Raw genomic sequence first — 17,299 nt, 5'->3', positions numbered from 1 at the left:
ACATACGCTCAACGTGGATGAGGAGAGCAATGTGCTTTTATCTTTAAGAAGGGATGAATCTTGGATATGGAGGTTTGTTGAAGAAAGTGAAAAAACTCATGTTTACTTGTTAAAGAGAAGGAATGCTGGTGGGCAGCAAATAATTTATATGATAGAGTCTAAACTAGGACGTGCTGCTCAATGTAGTAAACAAGTTCATTGCTTATTTAGTTTAGATTGTATGATATGTGGTTGTCGTTATCACACCTCCCACAGTACCTAAAGCCATGCCTCACATCCAGAGGTGGTCACTGTTTCAGTAGCGCCTATTTAGATGGAGTAGGAGAAGCTCCTAGAAGTCATCCAGAAAGCACTTTTAACACTTGTGAAATCTTGAAGGCTATTTGAGGGTAACTGGACATTCCTCCAATGCTAATGAAAACTTCAGTTATATAATAGAAATATTTATAGTTTGATGACCTGTATCACATGGCAGAGGGGTTTGGCTGCAGTTACTGACATAGGTAATACCTGATCAAAAATGAGGGGAACTCATAGAGTTTAACATCATTGGCATAGGAGTCACAACACTGGGTCTGTAGTCATGACATTGGATCTATAATAAGAGACAAGTCTTAATTCCTTACTTAGTCTGGCAAAGGGCATAGTGGCATAATCATAACCACACAGGTGTTGTTTCTGAGTCTTCTTCCCTTAGAGTCAGACTGGACTAAGCATGGCCGATTTGGTTATGCTTGCAGGCCAGATTGCAAATGGTAGCAACTTCAAAAGAGTAAAAGTGTAGCTGACAGAAGCTGGGATATGAAAGCAGAGAAGAGATGATAAACATGCTAATATTCTCATCTCCTAAAATGGGAGAGTAAGATATAGTGGTTAAAAGTTGATGGAATTCTGGAGTTGTCGTGCCATCTTGCATTCCCACTGGTGGCATGTGAGAGTTCTAGTTGTTCCACATCTTCATCAACACTTGGTATGATTAGTCTTTTTGATTTTAGATATTCTGCTCTGTATAGTGGTGGCTCACTGTGGTTTTAAATTGTATTTCCCTAGCGGCTAATGGTGTTGAGCATCTTCTCATGTGTTTATCTACCATCCTTATATGTTCCTTGGTTAGGCGTTAAACTCATGTGTTATTAATTCTGGTAACTTTTTTGTAGCATGCATAGAATTTTACAAAGACAATCATGTCTGTGATTAAAGACAGTTTTACTTCAAAAAAAAAGTTAGTGGAAACACAGATGAAGACTTGAGTACTTAAAATTACAAAGGTAATGAACAAGGGAATTGAAACAATAATGTATCAAACTTCGGGTGGAGGCCAGGGCAGTCTGAGGAAAGTCCCTGATATGAATCAAGAACAAGAGATTTAAGCAAGTTATCAAGAGTGATGGAGATAACCACCAAGAGACCAAAAGAAAATTTTAGGAATGGTTGTCTTGGGAGAATGGAACTAGCGGCAGGAACAGGAAAATCATCAAGTCCTCGTACATCATTTGGTATATTACCTTGTTTGTACATGCGTTTCTTTGATAAAAATAAATCATCAGTATATTGGTAATTAGAACATAAAGATAAAAAGCAGCTTGAGGTAACTAAAATGGGTAGAGGGTAAAAGCTGATATTATAAGAAATAGTGGGAAATAGTCTAGGTTTAGAAAGTTGTATAAAGGAAGGAGGGCCCTAAAATGACAGTCATTGCTAATGAGTACCCAATACTGACTTGGGCGCTTATGACATTCCAGGTACTTTCTAAGCAATAAGTAGGCATTAAACTTGTTACGTATTCACAGCAACCCATGAGGTAGGTATATAGTCATCATTTTATAAGCGAGGAAACGGTGGAGCAGAGATAGTAAGAGAGAGTCACACGGCCAGGTTTCAAAGCCAGGTGGTCCAGCTCCAGAACCATCTCGCTTAGCCATGATACTGTGTTGTGTCTCTGTGTTATGATACTGTGTTATGTCTCCATGTTATTATACTGTTTTATGATGGTGGGTGTGACATGCCACAGTACGTGCAGTGCATGCTCCTTGATCCTAAGATGACTTGTTCTCCAAGGCTATCTCCTAAAGAGGTCCTTTACTTGAGTTTATTCATAATTCAACAAATATTGGAGTGCCTGTTAACACCATTCCAGGTACTAAGATTATTCCTTTCTAGTGGGGAAGGCCAATGATAAAGAAAAATACCTGTCATTTAATGCAAGATGCTGTGGAGAAAAAATAAAGCAGGATAAGGAGTAGAGTGAGGGTAGTGGTGGTGAAAGAGTGTTATTTTAAAAAGCGAGGACAGAGAAGCCCTCTCTGAGGGCAATATACGTGAACATCGCAGCTCGGGCTGCTCTAAATATACCACAGGCTGGGTGGCTGAAACTGCAAACATTTGTGAAAGTGCCGACAGTGTGGTGTCTGATGCGGGCCCGCTTCCTGGTTTGCAAATGGCCACCTTCTCGTTGTGTCCTCACGTTGGGGAGAGCACAGGGAGAGGAAGCAAGCCCTCTCAAGTCTCTTTGATAAGGGCACCAATCTCATTCATGAGGGCTCCACTTTCATGGCCTAGTTATCTCCCAAAGACCCTGCCTCCTAATACCATCCCATGGGGGTTAGAATTTCAACGTAGGAATTTTGGAGGGATGCAAACATTCAATCTATCACAAACATAGATCTAAATAAAGTGGAGAAACGACTATTCAATATTTGTTGAATTATGCTGGGAAAAGCATTCCAGGCAGAAGGAATAGTAAATACAAAGCCCCGAGGCAGAGCTCCTTAGCCCGTTTGAGGTACTGGGTAAACGGCTGGTACTGAGGGAGTGGAGGGGAGTAGTTGGGGTCAAGGCAGGTAGAGCCTTATAAACCTGATGGTAACTTTGGGTTTTATTTTTAGAGTGATGAGAAGCCAGTAGAGGGTTGAGAGAAAGGAAAGGACATCAACAAGAACCTCTCGTGTTGTATCTCATGAAGAGGCAGGACTTCAAGAAGAGTTTTAAAGCTGGGAACATTTTGCTGGAAAGTTTGAATGAAAGAACTGCTAGGGAGTCAGGTCCTCTGTGAAAAAGGGAAGGTGTATGCAGTCACTACACTGACGTGTGCCTTCCTGAAGGCTACCGATATTTAACAAAAGCCATTATACCGAATATACCTTTTGATCTAGTAACTTCTCTTTTCAGGGGAAAAAAATTAAAGGAGAAACAAAATCTTTGTTAGAACAATGTTAATTTTAATAGTGAAAGACTAAAAATAACATTAGCATTTGGGGAAAGGATTAAACTATAATAGCTCTTAACAATATATGATTATTTGCAGATAAAATACTATGGGAAAGCCTATGTAAAAATAACTGGAAAGAAAAAGATACAAATTAATGAAAGTATTTATAATCAAGTATGCTGATTAGGATGAGAAAGCATAGAGTACTTTTGTACCATTTGCTTTGATGATTTTGTTTACCTTTTTGTGTATTTGGTTGAGAGGAATATGATATGCAGAATATAAGAGAATATAACTCACATAAGAAAGGCTATCATATGATGTAGAAAGTAATATTCAGGGTCAGCAAGATTTGGAGCACCTGATACCAATAGCCAGGAACTGGGCACCGGTGACAGTCCCTCTATGCTTCCGATAAAGCTGAGGATAGGACAGTGGAAGAAATATTCCTCAAGACTAATTGGAACTAACATCAGTTCCCAAAAAGTGAGCCATATCAGCAGATGAGATTTATTTTGGGATTAAAAAATTGCTTCAAAGAAGGTGGTTTTAGATCTATTATGATAACTCATACCCAATGACAACGTTTTTAAAAATTCCATAAATAAAAACACATCTCTCAATTATTAACCAATATCACACTTTAAGTACTGTCATATACAACTAAATCCCAGAAAAGCAGAGAATTTCAGTAATCCCACAGGAGTCATTATAATGGAATTTGACCTGGGCGATGTTGAGAAATAAAACTCTTGAGCTTGTCACATCAGATTGTATTGGAACTGGACAATAAATTCCGACGATGTCATTGGGGCCTTAAAATGGGTCCCACCCATTTTATGTATACATTAAGTACAAATACAAATCAAATAGAATGGAAACAGGAAAAAGAATAATAGATTTCTTGATTGTTTTGAATGTTTAGGACGTTGCTCCAGTATATTTCCTTTCTTCATGAGAAAGAGCTGTCCCTTAGATGGGGCCAGACTAGGGCAATTTTCTTGTAGTCTTAGTTGAAAGTTGCTCTTTCTTACTCATTCTTCAATCATTAACAAGTCGCCAGCTATGACCTCCGTGGTCATCACTGCTAAGGAAAGTTACCTTTAGCACAGAATTATGGATCCTTTTGATAGGTGTGATAATTTAGTTTCAAGGGTCATGTGTCATGTTCAAACGTTGCTTTAGAGTCTTTGAGGTTGTTACAGAACTCTTGATGTCTAAAAGTTGTATTTCAATTTAACCTCAGTTTATGAATATCTCTTCTACACATATGATTTCTGATCCTCCTCGTGTCCGGATGGAATGTGTATGTTTTGCAGAGGAAAGTGAGGAGAGACGAACTTGACATTGCATTGTGTATGATGGACAGGATCTAAGGTGATCCAATCCCTTTGTCTTCCCAGCAAAGAACAGCCTCTCAAATGAGGCTGACGTTTCCCACTTCAATGGATTGTGAGAGGATTTAAGGAATATGGGTAGTAAGAACTAAGTAAATGCTACTTCCTTTCACTTTTTATGTGCAAAGCTTTTTGTAAGGTGCTGAGGACAAAAGGAATAGCATTGAGACTGAAGGCGTAGGGTGGGGAGGCAGTTGCAAAAACAAATGAGTGGTCCTTGCCCTCGAGGAATTTACCATAGATTAAGGGAACCAGGCCTCTTTTTCACTGTATTTCAGGAAGGATTTTATAATAAGCAAGTTGCAACCCTTTTGATAATGTGGATGAAAGGAGGTGAGGAAGTGAGTGAGATGACTTCCAGCTCTTCCCAGCTCATCTTCATCTTACGAGGACTCCCGTGCTTCCACCACAGCGTCTGTTAGCGGGGCTCCCATGAACTAGTCCCAAGGTAGAAGTGCTTCTAGAAGCTTCTGAAATCTTTCCTGTGACGCTGGAATAGTGAGGTGGCTGAGATTAGCATTTTTTTAATACCTCTCTTATGGGACTTATCAATTTTCCGTGTGTATTCTCAGTTATTTGCAGGCATATCTTATCTTCCCTGCTGAATTATAATTCCTTGAGGGGAAAAAGGGTCTCTTGTTTATTCTTTAATAAATAAAACTTTGTCCAAAGCAATTTCCTTTACCCCAAAGTCTTGTGGACTGATTGAATTACATGGATCACTTTTGTTTGTTTAATAGTGCGGTTCAAGAAGTATCTGAAACGGTGTATTCATGTGGTTTTTGGCATATTTGGGATTCTAACTTATGCTCTGCTGGCATTTTCCCTTCAGTCCGCCTAGGGATCAGCCACCATATGTTTTAGTCTTCATTCATATTGCTTTGGAAACTCAGAGCTGCGGCCACCTACTGTTTGTGAAAAGGACATGAGAAGAAGAGGCGCTGGTCCTGAATCCGACAGCTAAACCAGCTTCTGGTAGACAGAAGCTAGTGGGACCCCAAAGAAAAGTAATTAACACATCTAACAGATGTAGGAAGGCCAGTGTTTTCCAAGGCAAGGCTTTCTGGGAGTGCTCAGAGTTAAGTAGCAGCTAACATGAGAGACACGGCAAGAACACAGCAGAGTAGAGAAGTCTGCTTGTCCCTTAGGCAAAGTCTGGTAATTCTTGTTTGGATGGAGTGGGCATTATAATCTATTGCTGGCACAATTTGCAGGCATTCTTTAAAAGCTCATTGTCTGGTGATGCTGCTGGTGGTGATGATGGTGAGAAATTGGAGTGTTATAACTTAGATGCTTTGCACCTGCTGAGGAGTTCAGCACCTTCTTTTCTGTAATAGAAAGGAAGATTGTTTAATTTAGGTGTGGGCCACAGGGTGACTGTAAATACTCATGTACTTGTGTAATTGAATTGATGGTAACTTATTTTTAGAAGCCTCCTAAGAAGCTGATCATCCAACCACAAAATTGCCAGTGGGAAATGAGGAGCAGATGGCTGAAGAGAACCTCACTGTATGTTGTATGTGCTCACGCAGAATGGTGCTGGGTGCCTCTTACTCCTCCAGCATGGTGCCTTGTCTCTGCCCAATTTCCTCAAAGAGCGTGCCAGCCTGGCATTGCAGTTCAAACTGTGCAGACGTGCATTATTTGTTTTTCTCTGTTCATTCTGTGTCCATCAGTCCTTCTAACGGGTTGATGTGTGAAGAATGATGGGTGACCACAATGCATCCGAAGGAATTTTTTTAAAGTACTGCCTCCCTTCAATCCTATTGTCTGTGCTGTATACAAACTGTGTCTGACTTTTAGGTTTGGGGGAGGAATAATTGAATAAAAATTTTGCAGTTTGGGGCCCACAGATCAAGGGTTTTTAGTTTTCCTTCTGAGATCACCACTTATTAAGATACCTAGACTCTGTAAGGGATCATTTAACTAGTAAGTATTTCTTAGGAGGCAGTGGAATGTACTGTGGTGATTAAGAACTTGAATTTGGGTTCACATTCTGGCTTTGCCACTTCCATGTGACCCAGGGAAAGTCACTCAACTCCTTTATTCCTCAGTGTTTTCAGCTATGAAACGGGAGTAATTATGTGCCTACCTCATTGAGTTGTGAGATAAACACTCAATGGCAAGCGCTCAGGTATTTGCTAAAGTTGACTGAACAATTTGATTGATCAGTGCACAAAGTTTATACAGAAAAGTAGATGAAGTTCGCCCCAATGAGGAGTCTGCAGTGCAGTTGAGAAGATGTGCTCATGAAACACAAGCAGCAGTGCTGGGAGGGCAAAGTAAGATGGGGCTTATGAGAGTTCAGAGAAGGGAAGGATCCCCCTGTGTGGAAGGCCACAGGATTAATCTAGAAGAAAACAAGAGAATGGGGACATGTCCTAAATGGAAGGAAGGACAAGAAGAAGAAAGGCTCAAAGCTACACCCAACATATCTCTACTTCTTGGTTAAGAACTCGGCCAGTGAGGACTGGTGGTAGTAGGCAGTGAGTTCAGAATGTGTCAAGAGGAGCAGATATAGAATGTCCTGCTCCTTTTCCCGTATACCATACTTCTTTTCTTTAATGTGGTCACTCACACTTCTTCCCCTGGCTTCTTGCTCAGGTGGTCCTGAGACTCACAGGACTGGGAATTTCTTTCCAGAATATGGAAAAGAGGAGAAACAGGATTGATAAAGAAGGGAGAATGTGCTTATCTGTAAATCTGCAAACTGATGAGGAACAATTCTGCATAGCATTTGGTGAGGTTAAAAGGACTAGAAAGCCTATCAGTTTGATTGTTGTGGGGACCTTCTGCTAACCAGACAGATGGAGGCTGAGGCTGATAATACCTTGTTGACACAAACTACAAAACTAGAAGAGGCAATAGGAGATGACCATCTCAGCTTCTGCTGGGTGGATAATTGGGCTAAAAAAAAAATCTAGTACCTTTTGGCCTTTTTTGGGTCACTCATCAGAGTACAACAAAGGAAGTTGCTATATTGAACTTAACACTGACCACTAAGGAAAAAAGACTTTATCATGTGGAAGATGGAGGAGCCTTTGAAGACAGTGATCATGATCTCTTGGAATTATTTTAAACAAACTTTTTTTTTTTTTAAGAAATGAATGTTCTTTTTTTTTTTTTAAAGATTTTATTTTATTTTATTTTTCCTTTTTCTCCCCAAAGCCCCCCAGTACGCAGTTGTATATTCTTCGTTGTGGGTCCTTCTAGTTGTGGCATGTGGGACGCTGCCTCAGCGTGGTTTGATGAGCAGTGCCATGTCCGCGCCCAGGATCCGAACCAATGAAACACCGGGCCACCTGCCGCAGAGCCCGCGAACTTAACCACTCGGCCACAGTGCCAGCCCTGAACAAACTTTTTATTTTAGAACATTTTTAGATTTAGAGAACTCCTGAGAATATAGCACAAAGGATTCTTGTATGCCTCACACCCAGTTTCCTATCATTGTCATACATTAGTATGGTACGGTTGTCCCAATTCATGAACCAGTATTGATACATTATTATTAACTGAAGTCCATGGTTTATTCAGATTTACTGTTTTTCCCTACTACCCTTCTTTTTGTTCCAGGATCCCATCTGGGATGTCACATTATATTTAGTCATGTCTCCTTAGGCTCCTCTTGGTTGTGACAGTTTCTCAGATTTTCCTTGTTTCTGGTGACCTTGACAATTTTGAGAATTACTGTCAGGTGGCTTATAGAATGTCCCCTAATTGAGAGGTGTGTGATTGTTTTTCTCGTGATTAGATTGGGGTAATGTGTTTGGGGAGATAAAGTGCCGTTCCCCTCACACCTTATCAAAGGTATGCATACTACTAATATGACATCAGCTGGGTAGTCAAGATCAACATCAACAGTGAAGTAATGTTTGTCGGGTTTCTCTACTGTAAAGTCATTCTTTCTTCCTCCTCCCTTTCCATTGTGTACTCTTTGGTAGGAAGTCACTATGTGCAGCCCACACTTAAGGAGTGGGGAGTTATGTTCCTCTTCTTTTAAGGAGGAGTATCTATAAAAATGAGGTGGAATTCTTCTGCATGGGAGATTTGCCTGTTCTCCCTTATTTGTTTATTTGCTCAATCACTTATTTACATCATTGTGGACTCATGTTTATGTTATACTTGGAGTTACAATCCCATGCTACTTTATTTTCTCACTCATGTACTTCCAGCTGTGACTCCTTTTTGGTTTCCTCTTTCGGTTGGCTCCTGCATCCCTTGATATCTCCCCGTCACCATGGAGTTTTGCTTGTTTGTTCTTGCACCCCCTTATTTTCTGACACTACAAGATGCTCCTGGCTCATTGGGTATATTTCCTGTCTTAGATCTCTTGGAATTTTTAACCATAGAGAAAACTCTGGCCGTAAGACATGATACCAGGGCTTTAGGAGAGCAGATTTTAAAACATTCAGTGGAAATACCTTGGATCTCGTGGCTTTTAAGGGATATATGACCTAAAAGGGATGAGAGTTTCTGAAAAATGAAGTTCTGATGACACAAATATGATGAAACTTCATGAGAGAGATGAGGAGACAGCATCTAAAGGAACTAGTGTGGCTTCAGAGGACACTTTCTGATTAACTTGGATTTTAAAAGGCATACACAGAAGACTTGTGATTGAACTGAGAGTTTCTAAAAATAGCATCAAAAGTTACTTGCTGGTTTGTTAAAATAATTTTGTGACTATACTAAATGAGGTTGTGTGGTTCACATTTAAACCAACTATATGAAAATGGGAGCACTTTTCACTTCTCTGAAGTCACCTCTAATCTTAATTCATTCACTCAACAAGTATTTATTGAACACCCACCATGTGAACTCATTTAGGCACTGGGGACACATCAATGAACAAAGCTGCCAAAGTCTGTACTCTCGTGGAGTTTACATTCTAATTCAGGGAGATGGATAATAAATAGGTATCTTTTAGTGTGAGGGATTTCCATCTATACCATGAAGGATTACATGCGAGAGAGAAGAGTAAAGCAGGGTTGGGGGATGGGGAGTTCTCGAGTGGGACAAAGGAATTGTTATTTAAGATGGCCAAAGAAAACCTCTTCATAAGGTGGTGACATTTAAGCAGAGATTGGAAGAAGCGAGGTAATGAATCCTAGAAATACAAATGACATACAAAATGATTCAACCGGGCCAGTAAAGAAATTTAACATAACAATATAACGTCATGTTGTAACATGCTCATATATTCATGCTCATATACTTACCGATAAGGTAACTATGTATTTGGAGAATAAATACATAAGATGTTCATGCCCTTTGTTCCAGGAAGCCTACACCTGCACATTTAGTACTTCAGGCAGAGGGAACAGTGAGTGCAAAAAGTGTGAAGGAGTGTTCTTGATGTGTTCCAGGAATAGCAAGTTGGCCAGTGAGGCTGGAGTGGAGTCAGCAAGACAGAAAGTGGGAGGCGGAAAGGCCAGAGAGAGGGGGCGAGTGAGGGCGCATACCTGCCCCGGTAGGGGTGTCCTGCACACTTTTAGGGATGTCAGTCATGTGAAGTATGTATGAGTGGCTCTCCCCACAGCTATGCCCTGCTGTGGACCTGGGCTTTGTAAGTCCTTCTCTGGCCTTGGGCTTTTTCTTTGAGATGACAGAAGCCATTGGAGGGTTTTGAGCAGTTGAGTAAAGTAATCTGATTTCATATTTGAGAAGGACCACTCTGGCTGCTCTGGGTGCTAGGGGCTCAAGGGCAGAAGTGGGGAGACCAGTTAAGAGATCTTTTAATCTATTTGTACATTTCAATCTTAATCTATTAATCTTGATCTATTTGTATGTATGTTTTACATAGTAGTGATTGTGTATATAAGTTCTCCCATCTGCATATGTTAATATTTTTCTTCCCTGGCTATATAGTCCTCAGGTTAATAATTTTTAGTGGCTGCATAATAGTTTGTATATAATTTTCCAATTGCTGCTGTAAAAAGTTACCACAAATTCAGTGGCTTAAAAGGACACAAATTTATTACCTTACAGTTCTGGAGGTGAGAATTTCTAAAATTGAAGTGTCGGCAGGGCTGTGTTCCTCCTGGAGGCTCTGAGAAAATCTGCTTCCTTGCCTTTTTCTAGCCTCCAGAGGCAACTGTATACTTTGAATCATGGCCCCTGCCAATATCCTTAAAGCCAGTAGTGTAGCATCTTTAAATCTCTCTCTCTCCATCTCTCGCTTCTGACCTCTGCTTTTGTCGTCGTGTCTCCTTCTCTGACCCTCCTGCCTCCCTTTTATACAGAACTTCGTGATGGCATTGGGCCCCCCTGGATAGTCCAGCATAAGCTTTCCATCTCAAAATCCTTAATTTAATCACACCTGCTAAGTTCCTTTTGCCATGTCAGGTAGCATATTCACAGGTCCTGAGGATTAGGGCTTGAACATTTTGGGAGGGGCCATCATTTGGCCTACCCCAGTTGGTGTTTTGTAGTTCATTTAACCATTCCCATTCTTGAATACTTAGACTGTGTCCAGTATGGGGCTATTATGTTATTCCCAAAAGACATATTTATATACTTGGAGCTTCTTTTATTTTGGAATGTGTCCCTTAAGATCAGTGTTCAGGTGTAGGTTTTCTAGAACAAAGGGCATGAACATCTTATGTATTTGCTTTCCAAATACATAGTTCCATTATCAGCAAATATGAGTATGTCTGTTTCGTCACAACATCACCAGCATTGCTTTCTTGTCACTTAAAGGTGTGTTTCCATGGTTTGCCACAAGATGATATTTCGTTATTGTGTTAATTTAATTTCTTTACTAGCTAGGTTGAACCTTTATGGTGTGTGTGAGTGTGTGGTGTGTCATTTCTATTTCAAAAATAGTGTCTTAGTTTGTTTTACTTTTTTAGTTGTATCTGGAGCTAGAAGAAGGGAGACAGAGGTAGCCCATTGTGTGAGAAGGCGATAAGGCTGGCGTTAATCAAGGACATTTTTAGAGTTATTTTGCTTTCACTTCTCCAGTAAAGAGAATGATCTTCAAAATGAAAAAGGATTCATTAACAGGGATTTAGAAGATGGTGAAAGAGCATCTAGGTAATTTGAATGAGTTCACATCTCTAGGGCATACTTGATCATATCTCAGGGTGTTGAAGGCCTTAGCAGATAGCATCTCTGAGCCACTGCCAGTGATTGTTGAGAAAATCTTGGAGAGTGGGAGAGGTTCCAGAAGACCAGAGGCATGCAGATGTTCGGTGTAGCTTTTGAAAAAGTTGAATTCCTAAAACTATCAATGTAGAAATGCTCCCTTGCAAAAATTCTGAATTACCGTCATATAAATGATTTATGAGCCCATAGAAGAGATTGCATTGATCCCTAGGAAGCAGCATAAATTTACTAATGTGTAGTGACCAGATCATCATATTTCCTTCTTAGGTAAGGATTTTAGATAGGTAGAGGAAGAGAATGCCATAGACATAGAAGCATTTGACGAAAATCTCTCACAGGTCTCCTTATGTACATGATAGAGAAAAGTTGGAGGATGATGGAATAATTAAATAAATTCACAGATGATTCTGTTCATATGGCATAGCACAGTTAATGACTGAATGTCAGTCACTCTGGGAAGAAGTTTCCAATGGCAGGCCGTCAGGTTTTTCTTTGGCCCCCACTTAAGAAAGATCCTTAGAACTTGTATGGAAATCTAAAAAAGTCATATCTTTTCTGTGGCTGATGACACAAAATTCAATGGCTTAGCTAAACATGTAGAATAAATATTCACACTATGAAATAAATATTCACCAACTATGAAAATGGAAAAAACCAATTAGATAAATTTAACAGAAATACTGAGAATTTTTAAAAACTGAGGTTTGAAACTGAAGTTGATTTTCCTCCTTTTTTGGCTTTCCTGAATTTCCTCCAGTTAACCATAAAAACAATAGTACTTACAGAGTGAAAACGATCATTTGAGTTTAATTCATATATGATGGGAGAATGCTGGGTCCACCTACATGTGGTTGATATGAGAACATGGTATAATGTAAAAATTGCTGGAATGAGAAGAAAAGATCTGAGTACTAACCCTGGCACTGCCACAAACTAGTTGTCATTTTGGGCAAGCAGTTGGCATCGCCTTTCTGGGTCTGAGTTTTCTTATCTGAAAGTTGGGGGCGGCAAGGGGTGGGGCGCACCTAATCACTTTGCCCCATTCCCGCTCTCGTGTTCTATCAGGCAGTTACAAGTTCATCCTCATGTTCCTCACTGAGTTTGGCCAAATTTCTAGACTAAATGGAATGTTGCAGATTTTTCTGAATTAAACAGACTTTTTCAGGCCCTCTCTCAGAAGGCTTCCATTTTCTTTTAATCTGCAAGTTCCTTCAGATCTCCCTCCTTCAGGGTCCTATTAGACCGCCCTTGTTTTCAACCCTTTGATCCAAGATTCATTAAGCCCTGCACTTGAGCCCCTTCTGATCTTAGGAAGACCCCACATCTTTTCTTGTTTAGGGCCCAGGCCTGCCCTTTGGGGTTTCTGGATGAGACTGGAGCCTTTCCTTCACCAGCCCAAAAACTTCTCCATGGCTTTCCCCAAGGGGCCCTTGTCTTCAGCATCTCCATTCGCCATCAGCGTACCCCGGATCATCCTGGCAACCATCAGCTCCTGAGTCCTGACTCTTCTGCTAGTTTTCTCTCAAGCATCATTATTTTGATTTAGTTATAACCATGGTGAACATTTAATTTTGAATTTTAAACTTCATATTTCTCCCAATTTGTATCTTCATGTTAGCACTTCTAGAGGGGTTGGAAATGTTTCATGTGCTTTAATTTACTCTTGCCTAGTCTACTTTTCCCCATCGTCAGTCATTGAATATAATCTCGTGTTTTTATTTTTGCTCTTATAGAACACAATGTATTATACGTCTCCATACAATCTAGCCTTTTGCTTCTTTTGTCTCATTCACTTAGATTACATTCTCAGAATTGAGAGTCTCTGAATGAGGGGTATGTTGGTATAGTCCTTGTTCCATTTGGGGTGCCTTTATTTTGAGAGAACAAAGAAGAGAGATCACTTTCTCACATTACCTTCTTTCCTTAAAACTTTAAAATATTTAAGAAGTCAGCATTTATGTTTAAACATTTGAACTTCAGTCTCCTTCTAGGCCTTCCCTCCATACCCTGTTCCCCTCCTCGCACTTCCGGGAGCGGTGTTTGGCAACCCAGGATATCTCCGGTTGCAGGACTTTCCAGCCTACTCTTACTAAATTTCTCCTTGGCCTGTTTCTACTGTGAAATTGTCCCAGTATCAGCATTTTCACAGCTCATTCCAGGCACTCCCTGCTCTGCTGTGCCTATGCAGGCTCTAGGCTTTGCCTTATCTCCATGTGACACGTAGGGCTAACTTCAGGTTCTAAGTCTAAGTTAATTACTGCTTAACTCAGGTAACCGATGTATTGTCCAGACTCCTGCACACTCTCTGCCTGCCATAAATAGATCTTGGGTTCATGTATTATGTTTCTGGTTGGCGCATTAAGTAGGAAATGAGCTACCTGCTGCGGCTGTCACCGGGGGTAGAGTCCTCTTTGCTTATCTGTAAAACTGTTCTTTGACTTGCCACCTGTGGCCACTCCTTCTCTGCTACTGTGTCCTTGGAGGCCACCTCCCACCCCTTGCCTGGAATGCTTTCCCAGCCCAACCAGCTCAAGATAAGCGGGTCAAAATAGGAAGCCACTTCGGTGTGGCCCAAGGCGCTCTCTGTGCATATGTTTGCACTAAATGTCTGAATTTTCTCCCTTAAGAAATGAAATATCTTAGAACTGATCTTTTTGTCAGATTTAGATGATGCTTTGTTCCTAACCAGGCTTCGCATTTATAAATAGGAAATACTTAAAGTCTTTAGGATATTGGTACTTTTGAAGAACGTTTTCAGTCTGTCTGCTTTCTGTACGTGTTTGGGGCTGGAGAAATGTTAAGTAGTTCTAATACAGCATGATACGATGGAATGGAAGCTAAGTGGCTGATATATGTGTAATTAGCAACAGTAGAAGATGGAAGTAACCCATTTCTTCTCTATAGTCACAGAGATGCCCAGCATAAGGACAGCGGTGCCTTCTGATTTATTTTTTATCTTGAAAGTCTGTAAAAGTGGGCTTCTATGCAATGTGAGAGTAAAAACTATGTAACTAGGACTCCGGTTCAGTAGTCTGATGAACTAACCCAATCTCTTTTAGCAACGGAGTTGTTTGCATGTCATAAAACTATGATACGACCGTAGGCAAATATTTATTTAGTGAGAAGTGTAGGCGTGTACAGTAAGATTTGCTCCTTCCTTATGGAGTATTTCCTTATGGAGTTCATTAGTCCCTGACTCTAGGACACCATGATATCATGGGAGCGGAACAGACCATAAATGTCACAAGATCTGAGTTCAAGCCGTCTGTGTTCAAATTCTGTCTGGCTAGTTGTCTACTAGTTGTAAGATGTCAGGCTCATAAGTTACCTGAGGGGCCAGAGGTGTTTTCCCTACAAAATTAAGAGGCACTGGAGGAAACGTTGAATTAAGTCATTTCTAAGGATTCTTTTAGATTTAAAATCTCTAGTTAGTGTTTCTAAATGCCGTTTTACCTCTTTTTATATAATTATTAATTCAACCAAACTTAGAAAATACAGAAATTATAAAGAAAAAAATATATACCTTGTATTTCCGTAACACCGAAAAAATAATTGTTCATATTTTGGAGTATTTCCTTCCAGTCTTTTTTCTAAAGAGATCTATGTAAGAATATGTAAAACATAGGGTATGCGTATATTTCAAAATCAGAATCATGCTGTATATACTCTTTTGTAAAATGACTTGTTTCATTTACCATTGTATCATGAGTATTATCCCACGTGATCTGCGTAGTGCTTAGAGCTTCTATGCAAACTAGATTCCCTTGGTCATTTCTGCAGTTTCTTCTGAATTTTCCATGTTGGAGACAGCATTAAAGGCACTTGCCAAGCTGAATACACTGGCTTGTGGACATTCTGTAAGTATAAACAGCAGCTTATGCCGTTCCAAAGAATTAGCAGGAAGGAGCAGCCCAGAGCACTGTGTGCCTTCTTATTGTCCACTGCATAGGCAGAGGCTGGCACAGCCAGGGGTCAGCGAGAGGGTCGAGGATGACCCCTACAAAGTCGCATATGCATGTGACCCCTCAGTGTCTCAAATGACCTCCACGAATAGTTTTAATTTGTGCACAGCCAGGTGAAATGGGGCTGACCCTGGGCCAGGTGGTAAGAGGGAACCTTGGTAACCAAGGCTTTCCTTTCTGTGCTCTGCTCCACCCCACATCTTGCCCCCTTGACCAGAGATAACGGGGAGCAGAGTTATCTCCCTGGTATCTCTTTTTCCTCCAGGGGCCGTTGCATTTTGCTCATGCTGCTGATAAAGTTCTCTTCCCATATTAACTGGAGGTTTTTGGTGGCAGTTGTTGGGTGTGGGGAGGGGGAGGGTGGGTGCTGAGAAATTTCTCTCTCTCCACTTGCTACATCAGTGAATTTCAGAATTGGAAGGTAATCTTAGTTAAGGTTAGAAGAACATGTGAAGATGAAATATTATTGAACATGTAAAAATCATTTGTGCTATTTTTTGTTTGCTGGTGTGTAGTATTTCAACTATGTTATAAGTTATATTAGTTTTGCTGGGCTTGCCTGGAACTTAAACCCCAGAGAGCCTATATTAGGAAATGCTACCTTTAGTGGATCACTTGATGCACTTTGAGGTGCCTTCTAATTCTAAAGTTCTATGATTTATAGCATTGTTCCTATGGGAAAATGCATTCCAAGTTCCAAACAGCTGAGTTTTGGATTTCAACTCCTTTCAGAGTTGCAGACTTACCTATATCTAAAATCATCTTTAAATATGCAGGTAGGTGGATGTAATTCACTTTATGTGTAGATAACGGTAATAACAGTACTGTTGAGCCCTTTTTGTGTGTAATCAGAGCCTCCATACATTCCTGCGTTCTCCCACAGTGTTTCTTTGAGGTATCTCCATTTTTTTCTGCTGAGGAAGATTCACCCTGAGCTAACGTCTGCTGCCAATCTTCCTCTTTCTTTTTAATGTGAGCCGCCACTACAGTGTGGCCACTGACAGATGAGTGGTTGGCGCCCCCGAACTGAACCAGGGCTGCCAAAGTGAAGCGTGCTGAACTTTACCACTAGGCCACCAGGGCTGGCCCAGAGGTATCTCCATTTTACAGATGAGGGAACTGAGGACCAGCAGAGCCAAGACGTGACTGCGAATCTGTGCAAGTCCTAATCTTGTGACCTTTCTTCTTTGGTGCCTGATGCTGCTCAGCCCTGTGCTAGTGAGCCTTTCCTCTTTCTGCTTTGCCCCCCAAGGTCCTTCCACAAGAGATGTGAAAGTGAATTCTTTTAAATGTATCTATTTTATAGCAATATTATTCCCTTTGGGAAACTTGAAACATCAATCCCTTAGGTAGGGTCACACACCATGAGGGATCTTTACTGTTTCTCAGTGAGGGTGAATGGGCAGTTGGCATGGTCTCTGGCCTGTAGAAAGAGTAGCCTTAGAAAAATCTTTTATACAAAATAACGTTAAGGTATCTAATTATAGGAGTCAAATACACATACTAAAAATCTTCTGTAGAGAATACAATGAAGTAGTCAACGATGATAGTCTCTCCCATTTTTTTAAACATATTCACAGTATTTACATAAATCTGAGTTAAAGTCTATGCCAGGATATTCTTTC

At 40.5% G+C, this 17,299-nt stretch overlaps 1 protein-coding gene across 5 annotated transcripts in view; it reads left to right on the top strand.

The window, feature by feature from the left end:
- The window catches only part of PIP5K1B (phosphatidylinositol-4-phosphate 5-kinase type 1 beta), a 279,654-nt gene that overhangs the window by 18,223 nt on the left and 244,132 nt on the right, over nt 1-17,299 (top strand). The window contains exon 1 of one of the 5 annotated variants that reach the window (XM_070590459.1): nt 16,359-16,450. The exons of the other annotated variants lie outside the window; for them this stretch is intronic. The gene's annotated coding sequence lies outside the window, so the exon portion shown is untranslated. Of the gene's footprint in view, nt 1-16,358; nt 16,451-17,299 lie in introns of those variants that run through there. 5 annotated transcript variants of the gene reach the window in all.

The sequence above is a fragment of the Equus przewalskii genome, chromosome 22, assembly GCF_037783145.1.
Source record: "Equus przewalskii isolate Varuska chromosome 22, EquPr2, whole genome shotgun sequence".
Classification (NCBI taxonomy): domain Eukaryota; kingdom Metazoa; phylum Chordata; class Mammalia; order Perissodactyla; family Equidae; genus Equus; species Equus przewalskii.
The sequence above is the reverse complement of the archived record's forward strand: the minus strand, read 5'-3'. Positions and strand labels throughout refer to the sequence as shown.